This window comes from Berghia stephanieae, chromosome 10, assembly GCF_034508935.2.
Source record: "Berghia stephanieae isolate SIO BIC M18660-M18661 chromosome 10, UCSD_Bste_1.3, whole genome shotgun sequence".
NCBI classification, from domain to species: Eukaryota; Metazoa; Mollusca; class Gastropoda; order Nudibranchia; family Aeolidiidae; genus Berghia; species Berghia stephanieae.
In genome coordinates this window covers 33527654-33542146 of record NC_088369.1, presented here as the reverse complement: position 1 = coordinate 33542146, position 14493 = coordinate 33527654, and the positions used below count along the sequence as shown (strand labels likewise).

The window sequence follows — 14493 nt, the reverse complement described above, 5'->3', positions numbered from 1 at the left end:
CTGTCAACCGTTCTTGAGCGCACTGACAACGCCAGGTGGATGACGACATTTGATCATTGTATTGATGCTATTCGTTTATGTAAAATACTTACAACATCATATCAACACACAAAATTATGCTTAACCTTGAGCGTTTATAGTCTGATAGATATGATCTAGTGAGAACTAATCATTAAAACGGCTGTCTAAAAACAATAACAAAGAACTGAGTGACGTCAATTTCGTTCCGTCTATATTGAGTATGTTGAGTATAAATGCTTTTGTGACAGTTCGACGTTATCCATCGTTGTTATCCTCCTCATCTTCCTACTATATTATCACCTGCTCCTCTTCCACCTCCTCCTACTCCTTCTTCTTTTTCATCTGCTCTTTCTCCTTCATAGAACAATAATAATGCTGCTGATGATGATGATGACGATGGTGATGATGATGATGATGACGACGACGACGACTATGATGATGATGATGATGATGATGATGATGATGATGATGATGATGATGACGATAATGATGATGATGGCAATTAACCGTTATGATTTTATTTTTTTAAGTCACACATATTTTGTAAACTTGTAAACCAAAACTAGCTTTTACCGGGAAGACAGGTTGTCATGTCAAACCTTCTACTTTTCCGTCTCCAAATCCTTGGAAGTGTGTATGTATCCCGTACTTTGGAGGACTAATAATGAATAGGTCAAATATTGAATCATAAGGTGGCATAACTACTTTAGTAGCAGGATGCACATGCAGATTCTTATTATTACGGGGCGTAAAAGAGAGTGGATGGATGATCTTTATTGACGACCAGCAAATAATTATACTAGAAAATACGATGCCATTGCTCCAAAATCATAAGATCAAATACACAAGGTATGTATTCAGTCCCCTGGAAGAGTGATTTTACAATCCCAATGAGATTGGAAACAGTTTTTGACTTCACACTCTTGTATCCGTATTGCCAGCTTTAGCACAAAAGAAAGAAGAATATAGAGGAGGAGGAGGAGGAGGAGGAGGAGGAGGAGGAGGAGGAGGACAATGAGGAGGCAATTGAGGAGTAAATGGAAGAGGTTGAATGATTTATTACTTTAGAAAATGTATTATCTAGCTCATTTTTACCAACCACAAAATAGGATCAAAACACATTCCAACTACTTGGTCATAAACTCTTTCACGGATTTCCTGTCCTATACAAATCTCACACATTTTAAATAGCCTTGCCACTAAAGTACTGTATGTATTCATCCCCCACATGTTTATTATATTACGTAACCTCTTAATGGCGAGATTCGATGGTAATCTAAACTTTTGTTTTTATGTAGCACAATATCCACTAAACGTGCTCAAAGCGCTTTAAAAGGGGTCCCTGACCAAAAGCAACACGTAACATGTAGAACGAGACATGACGCCTGTTAGGTGATACTACAAGTATTTCCACTTAACGGCCAGGTTTTCATTTTACACCTGAGTACGGTGAAAGAATGGGAGTAAAGAGCCTTTTCCAAGGACTCAACTATGCGCCGAATGAGGCTCGAACCCAGAACCTTCCAATCCGAAAGTGTGGTCATACCACAAGACTACCTAGCCGCACTCTAATCCGGCATCATGCTATAATATTGTCCCTTTTTCACTAAGAAGGCAGGGACAGAGATACGACCAAGCCTTCATTGGTTTCTACTCGCTTGGTAGCAATGGCTTTTGGTGGCTACGTGACAATATTATGAAGATCTACTTTTTATGAGACAAATAATGGGGAGTGTTATGGTTTAAAAAAAAAAAAAAAAAAACTAGTCCCACGGGTAACGAGTTAAAAGATTATTTACACAGTTGTCTTTCTTCATTCAATTTTATTCGACAATAAAATGCAACCGGCGCTCCTATTAATATCAGGCATAATTACGTCATCAGCGCACCAATAAATTTGTTGTTAAAGATTAAACGTGTTTTATGTGTTCTAATGTGTCCTCTTGTTGTAAATGTTTGCCTTACGCCGACACAACATGTGTATATCTAGATACATGTGCATGTTATTTTATGCTTGAGACAAAGAAAACAGCGCCCAGAATTTATTTGTTTGCAATCCTTTGGATAGGACCCGAGTCTATTGCAAAGTATTGCAAAGCGAAATCTAACAGACTCAGCTACCCATTCACTGCTGGGGGAACAGGTCAGAAAAATCTTGACTGCACTCGGGATCGATCTTGGTCCCTTTGCGTGGGAAGCGAGTGCTCTGTCAACTGAACAATCGTGACCCCCAATAATAATAATAATAATAATAATAATAATAATAATAATAATAATAATAATAATAATAATAATGATAATAATGATAATAATGATAATAATAATAATAATAATAATAATAATAATAATAATAATAATAATAATAATACCACTTCTCCTCCTCCTCCTCCTCCTCCTCCTCCTCCTCCTCCTCCTCCTCCTCCTCCTCCTCCTCCTCCTCCTCCTCCTCCTCCTCCTCTTTCTCTTCTCAGCCGTTTCCCCTTCTCCTCCTCTTCTCGTTCCCCATTCTTTTCTTCTTCCTCCTCTTTCTTATCCTTCATCTTTATTTATCTAGCTCTATCCACTAAAAATCGGCTATGCCATTCCTAGAGATGCCTAGAGATGATTATGATTGGACCAGGTATTTAGACTTCTAAATGTGTCACTTGATATAGTTTTATGTTGACTTCCTGCTTGCTCATAACTTCTGTATACATTTATTTATCTATCTATTTATTCATTTATTTATTCATTTATTTCTTAATTTGTTTATCTTTTGTTAATGTATTTATTTATGATTTTTTCAAATTCATTTATCCATTTATTTATGTATCTATTCTTTATTTTCTATGTTTTTACCGAAGGACATCCATGTTTCTTTTTTAGTTGCTCTAGATATATTCAACTTAATGAGAATAGTTGACTATCAAAGCAGCGGGTATAGAGCAGTATAATTAGGTGCCCATAACGTAAACAAAGGTCTAGAAACACATGGCAAACCACATGTTCCTGTCTTGACAGCTCAAGTTCCAATGTAAATTATAGAAAAAAATAACCTTTAAAATTTGGCTGTTAGGTGGCAAAAGAAACACATATTCATAAATACTCGATCATGCATCAAATAATGTCTAGATATGGATATTTTATGGAACAAAGGTAAAATTTATCAAAATTTACAGTCTATCTATTTTTAGACCAGAGCAAATTATTGCGCTGGTGTGAACAAAACGAGAATTATTCGGAGCCTGATTTTCAGAATAATTTAGTCTTATATTATTATTTCTGCAACTGTTAGATTTTATGTAAACATATTTTCAATACTGAAAGTGTATTGCCTACAACTCAAACTACAAAATTGGGAGACCTATATTGTGCGTAAATTTTTCCGGCCCCTAACGAAAATCACTAGCAACTTGTTATTGTTTACGTTTGGGGCACCTAATTATACTGCTCTATACAAGGTTGTTATTTTCTTCTATCCTCCGATGCTGTTTTATAAAGTCATATCGATATTGCTGAAAATCCAAGTATAATTTGAAAAGACCAGGGCCCGCTTTCCTGAACTAGGTCTAGATTTGGTTATTATCTCGTCAAGTAAAATGACTTGCTAGTCTTAAGCTTAAGCGAAGCAAGTGACTTAAAAAATCGGATTTCATGAATGTTTTTTAGTCTCGGACTAGCTAGTCTCTTGCCAAGAAATGTGCGTTGTAAGGACGGTGACAAATTCGGCTATTTTGTGCGGTAGCATCACGCGCACTAGTACATGACGGCAGGTAAGATTCCCGCCTTCATACTTTCAACGCAAAAGATTTCTAAAGAGGAATTAGCAACGCATTCGGTGTAGATAATATTGTGTTCCTTTTCACATTTTAACTTACTTTTGCCATGACGAATCCAATCACGTGATATTGATGTCGAGCAGATTAGAATCAGTCTTTTTTTTTTAATGTGTACTTTCGACGATCTGCACTTATCATGTAGTTTTTTTAAAGCCAGTGTCAATAGCGACAGGACACTTTTTGCCTCTTTCATTCGTAACTGACGTATTTTCCTTCCGAATCGAAGCTCTCTCGTCTAAAAATAGCTGCTGCCTCAGCAAATGACTAAAACTTGGCCAAACTTAGTCCGAAGATGCCGTGATTTTAGTTTGGAACTTGCTTAGTCAGTTGCTCATATGAAATCCGATTTTTTCAAGTCCTTGACTAAAGTCAGAGATAGTCAGAGACTAAGTGCTAGTCCGCGTTCATGAAAACGGAGATAGACATCAACCCTGTCTTATTCCTGCCAGGAATTGAAATAATTTTGACGTATCGAGATCAATCGGCTCGATTGCTGTTTGATTCCAAAATTGATTTTTCTCTATCCGGAAGTTATTGTTTTCTTTTCCAATGAAAAGAAGTTCTTTTATATTTAACAGAATCAACGCTTTTGGAAATCGATAAAAATAGACATCCTTTTATTTCTCGATTGATTTTTTAAAAAGTGATTTGAAAGTAAAGATGACATTCTACTGAGATCTACTCTTTTATAGAACCAATGATAAAAATTAACCTTGTAACTTCTGTCGTTTGAATTCACCGAGATACCATTATCTATCACTCAACAAGACAACGAAGATCTAGAAGACGTGTAGACAAAGCTTTACATTGCTCTATAAATAAATATAACCTCATTTTTCCAAATAGACCAAGTAAAACAATATTTACTATTCAAAAATAAATCAAACAAATCTGACTATTTCTGTCGTTTCCTGAAATAGGAGTTGCTTGTGTTATTTACATTGCATACTTTTTATCAAGTGAGCGGTTTTGGTTTGCTTTGGTTTCTTATTGATTCTATTCATTTTCATAATTTGTTGATTGGAAATTCAAGTTATTGTATGATTTCTATTGGAAATTGTCTTAGAATAAACCATTGAATTGAACTGATATTGTGACCAAAATGGTATTATGTCGTGGTTGACGTGCACACATTTGCAGGTCTGATGACGGAGGCAGCGTGGCTCAGCGGTACGGTCTTTGCTTCGTACCCAAAAGATACCGAGTTCGACTACCCGCCTCGTTGTGTGACCTTGAGCAAGTCACCTCGCCCTAGCTCACTTTGCGGTGGTGCACTGCGGCTGACGCTTGAGTTATTCCACTTCCCTTGGAATAGACCCTAAAGACAAAATTCCCCTATGGGATGAATAAATGGAATTTTATTTAATTTTTTAAATTATTAATTCTGGACTTGATTTAACATTGTTGTAATGGACAATATTTTGTGTTTGAGAGTATTTCCGTCACTGTCTGTCGTACTGTGAAAAAAAAAACTCGTTTTAAAAACTTTTGCCTCAAAAACTCTTCCTTAAAACTTTATCGATTCTAATAAGCCCCATCTTGTCGAAAACTCTCTAACATGGGTCTTTGCGAAGTCCCAGGTTTAAAAGTTTGGACAAGACCGGGCTTAATTTAATCGATCAGTAATTTTCTGGCCATTTTTTAAAATGCATTGTTTTCCCGAGTCCAATGTGTCCACCTATTTATCTATTTTTGGCCCGTGGACTTTTACTTCGTGTCATTGTATTATTATATCAATGGACTAAAATCACATTCAACGTGTCAAAAATTGTTAAAGCCGATAATAAATCTTTCGATCTCTGGTTTATGAATTGTTTTACAAGTTGGGCGTTATTTAAGTCGATAGTGTTACTTTCCGTGAATGTACTTTGACCCATGTACCAATTGGAATCCATCCGGACTGAATGAATGGAACTGGCTACCTATAAATTACTTGTGGGTGGACAGAATAAATTTATTAATGGTTGGTAAGGATTACCAGACTGACTTACATGAGTTATGGCCCTTCGAATAGACAATCGTAACAATTCCTATCCTCAGCATTCGTACATAGGCGTGAACAAGGTCCTTTTCTCATTTTGGTCCGTCTGTACGGAACACCATTCCACAGAGCACTCGAGAAACCAAATGATTGTCTGTTTTCAAGAAATCCTTGAAAACATTTCTTTTTTGATGTCATGTACTCTATATATTGTTTTTAAAGCGCCAAGAGCCTCATTGTTGAGGATACCGACCGTGCGCTCTATAAGAGTTTATTATTATTATATTATTATTATTATTATTATTATTATTATTATTATTATTATTATTATTATTATTATTATTATTATTATTATTATTATTATTATTATTATTTCCCACTCAGTATCATGGAAGCCACGATGGTAGATCATTTTGGTTTATCTAAGTATAAAATCTGAAAAGATTTGAGTGAAATAGTATTAGGCAAAAAAAGAAGAAGAAAAAAAAAACAGATAATAATCATCCCAAAAAATCAGCCCGTCGCGACTGTCGAGGTGGCGCTAAGAGGAAGCACGATTTTTTTTTCTTGTATTTTTGTCTTTCTGCATTGTTTGGCTCTGTCATATTGACACATTTTCGGATATTTATCTCACTCCAGTGCCTGCTCCCTGATAATTTGTCAATGTATTTTCTGAAAAATGAAAACGTTTCAGCTGGAAGCTCGAATAAGAAAAAAAATAAAGATAATTATTGAATTGTAAGCTTCAATCTATTAGACGTGAACGTTTCGGACAATGATGTCCCATCATTGTTTTTGTTTATTCACCTTAACTACGCCATTCAAACCAATCTTATTCGTCGTAGTGTTTCATTCATAGTGTTTTATTGATAAAAGGGAAACCCGAAACGTCCACAGTATATGTCTTCGTCTAATAAATTGAAGCTTGCAATTCAATACTTGTCTTTATTTTATTTTTTTCCAATGTATTTTCTGTCCATTATCTCTCTATTTCTCATAATTCCTTGCTTTGTCCTTGGTGGTGGGTATGCTCTAATCACATCGCCATGCTCTCTCTCTCTCTCTCTCTCTCTCTCTCTCTCTCTCTCTCTCTCTCTCTCTCTCTCTCTCTTTCTCTTTCTTTCTTTCTCTCTCTCCTCTCTCTCCTCTCTCTCTCTCTCTCTCTCTCTCTCTCTCTCTCTCTCTCTCTCTCTCTCTCTCTCTCCGACGAGTTAGATGCTGTTGTACCAACCATGTCATTGGTTAAAACCCAGTTTAAAAAAAAACATGGGTAAATTTGTCTTTAGAGTCTTTTCCATGGGAATACTGGAATAACACAGGCGTAAGCTGCATTGCAGTCCTGCCTTTCTCAAGGCCACACAGCGCAGCGACTAGTCAAACTCGGTACCTTTTGGATACGAAGCAAAGAACATACCGTTGTGTCATACTGTTCCATGATGGCACTTCTCTGTGCCTTCTGAGATCTCAACTAACAGATCACTCCACTTACAGATATTCAGGTCAGCTTTAAATCCAGATGGCATCCAGATTCCCCCCCCCCCCCCCCCCCCCCCCCCCCCCCCGTCTGTCAGTTAAATCAGGCCGGAAGACTATTGTCTTACCCATAGGGTAGCAAAATAAAAGTTATAGTAACTTTTCTACCACTGCTGTCCGTTTAGCGCTACAAAAAAAAAAAAAACATATTGGATCATAATATGGCTCTAGTGGACAACCCTTTACCGAGTGCTTGCTCCATCCACATAAAGAACGTTGCACCATAATTTATCAGACAATTGCCGGATTCTGAAAAAGACAGGTATGTACTTAAAATTTGGCCAGAAAACTCGTCCTTCAGCATCGATCGAGGGGCTCCAGGTTTGAGAATTTTTTTTCCAAGATGAGAGTTATCTAAATCGATCGATGTTTGAAGGATGAGTTTTCTGGCCAAATTTTAAAATAACTGGTTTTTCAGAATACGGCAGTTAACCGGTTAAAATACATTATGCCAAACCCAAATTGTGCACGCTTCAATTAAATGCTATAGTACCTATCCACAAAGTGTTCACAATTTATTGAATCGCCCTGTATTTGTCCGATATTTGACCAGTGGTCAACCGGAAAGTCTAGCTTACCTATAAAACACGATATTGATCACTAGTCAATAACTCACTCCATTATCGAAAGGCGACAAGGTGAAACGACTTGTCGATTAACGATCACTCCATGGATCACCGAACAAAAGATTATCACCTTTTGGATTCGTCAGTCAAATGATCGTCGTAAAAATTTCACAACTGTCTTATTTCCCAGATAAACTGAAGCAAACGGAGTCCTTTGAATAATGAAAAAAACTGAGCTTTTATTAATCACAATATCCACTAAATTTGCTCGCAGTGCTTTACAAGGGCTCCCAAGCCAACAGCAACACTTAAAGTGTAGAACAAGACATGACGCCTGTAAGGCACTAATACACTTTTTTTCGTCCTAGACATATCTGTTACCGATTAGGCACTCATTTTTATACCTAACTGTGATGAGAGAAATCTGAGTAAAGAGTCTGTTCCCAGGACGCAACTTTATTATTATTATTATTATTATTATTATTATTATTATTATTATTATTATTATTTATTATTATTATTATATTATTATTATTATTATTATTAATATTATTATTATTATTATTATTATTATTATTATTATTATTATTATTATTATTATTATTATTATTATTATTATTATTATTATTATTATTATTATTATTATTATCATTATTATCATTATTATTATTATTATTATTATTATTATTATTATTATTATTATTATTATTATTATTATTATTATTATTATTATTATTATTATTATCATTATTAGTATTATTATCATTATTATTAATAATACAGAGTGATGCAATGATATTGTCAATATAGCCATATGCATAATTTATTGTCAACATCATTGCGAGCAAGTTTGATTGCGTACCTCTAAAAAATCAGATTTATCCCCAGCATTTTTGTTATCTATTGTTTGTTTTGTTTGTTTTTAAGGGTTTTACGGTACTTGCAACACATTAAGGTCATATCAGCGCCAGTAAAAGGAAGAAAATGGTATAGTAAAAAGTACTAGAATTACAATTAAAGCACCCAAGAAAAGGTAAGACAAAGGGGAATTTGTTCAAATAAGAAACAGATGTAGATTCCAAGAGCACACTATCAAAGTACTTAGTTTGAGATCACTAAAAGTCTCATTCAGACACAAGAACAGGTCCCAACTAAGAGGAATACACTCAAATGTTTTACAAATCATATATAATATAAATAAAACATTATACATTGCACAACAGAGAAATGATTTACGAGAAAAAAAAGCTAACTATACATTTGACTGTTTCCCTCTCAGCCAGGGCCAGGACAAAATCAAGTAATCTCATTCCAATACAAAGACAGAAAGCAAGTTGGAAAACATATATAGGGGAAAGAAGACGCAGTAAGTACCTCCCTGCCCACTATGGGAGTATATTATCTGAATGTTTTACAGACAGGAGGAGGTGGCCTATTGGTTAAGGCGATGGACTACTAATCCATTGGGTTCAAATCCCATCCTCGTCGGGTTTTTAATTTTTAAAAAAATACTTTTTGAATTTTAAACTCTTTTTTAATGTTAAAAAACTTGTTAAAAAGTGGACACATAGTCTACATATGAGTTTTGATATTGTCTTTAACTGCTCACAAAATTACAGATACCTAATCGAAATGTTGATATACATGTATCATTATTATTATTATTATTATTATTATTATTATTATTAATAATAATAGTATTATTATTATTATTATTATTATTATTATTATTATTATTATTATTATTATTATTATTATTATTATTATTATTATTATTATTATTATTATTATTATTATTATTAATATTATTATTATTATTATTATTATTATTATTATTATCATCATCATCATCACCATCATTATCATTTCGGTGATATACCCAGTGATGCAATGATACTGTTACTATAGACACGTTTAATTTATTGGCTACATTGATCGATTACCGACAAAAATCAATAGGCTTTACCAGTGTTACTGTCAGCACATGTTTGAATGTAATCTAAATTCGTGTGACGTACAGACAGGACGAGGTGGCCGAGTGGTTAAGGCGATGGACTGCTAATCCATTGGGGTTTCCCCGCGTGGGTTCGAATCCCATCCTCGTCGATTTTTTTTTTTTTTTTTTTTTTTTAAATATTTTTCTTCTTTTTTTTTTAAAAATTGAAATTTAAAATTTGAATACCCCCCCCCCCCCCCAAACAGCCGCAGCATTGATTCAGAAGATTATATTATTATGGTAATTCCCTTTTGGCTGGGTTACCTAAAGATAAAATGTTTGTTTTGTTTTTAAGGCACATGTAACACATTTAGGTCATTTCAACGCCAGTAAAATGGAGAGAATGGGATAGTCAAAAGATTATAGATTTACAATTAAAGCGGCCAAGAAAAAGTATGACAAAGGGGAATGGTACAAACAGGGAACAGAGGTAGATTCCAAGAGCACATTGTCATTGTATTTAGTTTGAGATCATCTAAAAGTCTAATCCAGACACAAGCACAGGATCTCACTCAAATGCATACATTATACAGTCAAAACAAAATATATAACAATAATTTACATAACAGAGAGAGATTTAAAAGGATAAAAATATCACGTCCCAAAACTATAACTAGGCATTTGACTGCCTCCCTCAGAGCCAAGGACTCCGGTCAAAACCAAGTGATCCCATTCCAATGCAAAGACAGAAAGCAACTCGGAAAACAGGCATAAGGGGATAGAAAATGCCGCGTGACCTCCTGCCCAACATGGGAGGTCAAAATGTTGTGACTTCAAAGAATTCAAAATAGCGCTGTAAAATATTAATTGAATTTCATTGGTAAAAGAAATGATTGAATATATGATCGCCCTTATCTGCTTTAAGTGCCTTAATAGTATCTTAATGAATTCATCTAACCATACAAAACATTTTTTTTTAATGTTGGGAGACCGTTTTCAACAATTGGTCCTCAAATATGGAACGGTTTTCCCCCATGGCTATTTGTGGAACGTCGTGTAAATGCTTTTAAATCAAAGCTAAAACATCACTTTTTTTACAAAAACACATTCTTAAGTCTCTTCCAATGTTTCACATTTATTTGATATCGATGTTTTCTTCTTTCGAGTAATAACTGAAAGTGTGTCTGTCTGTGTCTGCGAGTGTTTGTGTGAATATCGGTGCTATTTAAATTGCCATAGTAACTGTGAAGCGCATAGAGCATGACCTCGTCATGGTTATGCGTTATATATTACAGTATTACACAAACTCACTCCAAGAAAAAGACAAAGGACAGCCTTGAAAATAAAATATAGGAAGATAGAAACGCCAAAGAAAAAACCCCACAAAACTGATTTGTTTATATGTATTTTAATGTTTTTACGGCACCGGTAATTTCAGCGAAGGAAAAAGCGTAAAAAGGAAGAGGAATAACTAAAGCGCTGCGAGACTATGACAACGGGGTAAAGCGCTATATAAATGCCATTTATTATTAAAATGGGAGTCAAAAAAGTCATAGGTTTACAATTTGAAATCACACGAGAAAAAGTAAGTGAAAGGGGAAGGGTTCAAAGAGGGAACAGATGTAGATTCCAAGAGCACACTATCCGTGTTATTAGTTTGAGATCACCTTAAAGTCTCATCCAGACTCAAGCACACGTTCCCACTAAGAGGAACACTTAATTATTACAAACCAATATATATTTATAACAAAAAATATTTAACAGTACATAACAAAGATGATTTACAAGGAAAAATATATCATCTCCCAAAACTATAACTATAATATATTTGACTGTTTCTCTCCCAGTCAAGGACTCCGGCCAGGACAAAACTAAGCAACCCCATTCCAAGACAAAAGACAGAAGCAACTCGGAAAGCATATGTATAAGGGGAAAGAAGACACAACGTGACCTCCTGCCCTACATGGGAGGTCAAAGACCCCACCCAGCTGAGAAGAAAGCGTTACAAAATGTGGAAAAGCCTACACGACCAAGTGAAATTACCTCTCGGTGATATTCAACAAAATAAGAGGAAGCCATCCAAATTGATTGTTCCCTACTGAGTGGATGCCTACTTGTACTCGTTCATACCATCAAACAGTGACAGTGACAGAGATAGTAACATAGTCTCACATCTCCTATGAAAAAAAAAAAATTCTGTAGTTTGTGGAATCTTCAAAATTAAAGTTACTTACTGAAAAGGGAAAAGAATATGAAACAGCAACAGTGACCCCCCCCCCCCCCCCCCCCCCCCCTCCCGCCTACCATGGGAGATCCTCCCACCCAGCTTTCATTGAGGGGATTGTTTGTTTGTTTGTTTTTAAGGGTTTTACGGCGCTTGCAACACATTAAGGTCATATCAGCGCCAGTACAAATGAAGAAAATGGGATAATAAAAAATTCTAGAATTACAATTAAAGCATCCAAGAATAAGGCAGACAAAGGGGAATTGGTTCAAATAGTGAACAGATGTAGATTCCAAGAGCACACTATCAGTGTACTTAGTTTGAGATCACCTAAATTCTCATCAAGACACAAGCACTAAGAGGAATACACTCAAATGTTTACAAATTATATATAATACATAAACAAAACATAATACAGTGCATAACAGAGAGATTGATATACATGGAAAAAAAATCATCTCCCAAAACTCACATTTGACTGTTTCCCTCCCAGTCAGGACCCCGACCAGGGTCAGGACAAAACCAAGTAATCTCATTCCAAGACGGACAGAAGCCTGTTGGAAAACAGACATAGGGGGATAGAAGACACAGTATGTACCTCCCTGCCCACTATGGGAGGTCAGGAACCCCACCCAGCTTGAGGGGATTTCCGCCCAGAGAAAATGCAGAACAAGGAAAGTGAACCACTGGGGTTTTACAGTGCTAGCGACACTTATTGGTTATTTCAGAGCCAGTTAAGAGGAAGATGAGCAAGCATCAAAGAAAAAAGTAAGATTAAAATTTAAAATAAAAAAAAAAGAAAGAAAAAAAAAAAGACCAGAGTTAAATCAATCAAAATGGATTTATTGTCATTTATTATGTCGTTAAATTTTTCGGCGGTGTCAAAGATGCCAACCAATACTGTAGTTTGAATCTGGGTAGCATTTTAAATGTAGAGCTGGTTTAGGACACGGGGAAGCATGGTATATACATACATGCATCTATATCCAGAAACAAGTGATAGTAAGGTCAAAAAGCTGCCTCATGATCAATTCTACAAAATAAATATATTATTTTTAAAAAATCAGTTACAACTTCTATCACTCTTCTATCGCATTTAGGGAAAAAGACAATCTTTTGAACTCTTATGGAAAAGTTGTTTGATGGGGAAACAATTTTTTAAGATAAAACACTGCACCCCAACCAAACCTAAGTCGTACCCAAAGATGCCATTAGGCCAATAGCTACCCTTAAAAATCAAATAAATTATTGGTTGGCATCTTTGCATTGGGGTAAAGTTGGTTCTTCTTCAGTCATGGAACTGTCTCCGAAACCCAAGATTCTGACGTATTGTTCTTAATAAAAGGCTCACTTGCTGGGTGAAAACGACGGGGACTTGTGACTAGTCATAATTATGTGTAGTGAAAAGGGAGTTTTTGAAGCATAAATGAAAATCTATATTGCACTCTCAAAAAATTAATTAGCTTTATTGATAACGACAAATCCAATTTAGCCTTCTAATTCAATCAAAAAAATTATTCGAATAAGAGAATATAATAATAAGATATCTTCATGAGAAAACAGCACATATCATTTTTTTCCCCCAGGAAACACGCATTTTTTTTCTACAGAGGGGCCATCTAAACGTGGTTTTGTGATACAATCTTGGACATATTAGGTCTGCCAGTTCAAGTCAGAGACAAGGCACTTCCTATAGAACTCCATTAGGGAGGGAATTGTGTACATTGTTTCCATTGATGGTTCTGCTAGATCTAACAGAAAGTACATTGCGATGGACTACCGTCCTGTCAAAATGGGAAACGAGCAATTATCACTGTCCATTTAACTCTACAGAAATCAGGATAAACTCATGGACTATAGCTCTGAGGCACTTCATGAAATAGACCCTAAAAGCAAAATTACCAGTGTCATAAATCATATTTCAGTTAATTAAACTGAGCTAATGGATTATAATATCTTAGTTAAGGTCTAAAACAGCCTCTCTTTATTTAGCACAAGAAAGTTTCACTAAGAAAATTCACTACATTTGTTTGTCCGAAGAAGAACCATCTTACCCTTTCATATAATATATCATATAATTTATATATATTAATGTTAACGATTGATGCAATTGTGATGAACCAAACATAATAAAGGTATTCTCGATAACAATGGCAATTACTTATGAATAGGTTTATTACAAAGGATCGCTGTAGTGGTGAGTTTGTTCAGGTGACAAGTTACAGTGGACTGCATTTGGCTGATAACTTCATAACCAGAATAATTCCCAGCACAAAGAGATACCTGTGATTTCATAATATTGCATTTAATTTAATAGAGAATATTATGTTATGTCCTGAAACTATAACAGAAAATCACCACTACAAAAGACACTGTAAAATGTAATGTCCACTGTAACTTATACTGAAACCCAA

The 14493-nt window shown here is 35.1% G+C and overlaps 1 protein-coding gene and 1 non-coding gene across 3 annotated transcripts in view; one reads left to right on the top strand and one right to left on the bottom strand.

The window, feature by feature from the left end:
- The window catches only part of LOC144981017 (dnaJ homolog subfamily C member 3-like), a 516589-nt gene that overhangs the window by 484157 nt on the left and 17939 nt on the right, over positions 1-14493 (bottom strand). The window lies entirely within an intron of this gene.
- Positions 9944-10025, top strand: Trnas-gcu (transfer RNA serine (anticodon GCU)). The gene has a single exon. It is a non-coding gene; the product is annotated as a tRNA-Ser (tRNA).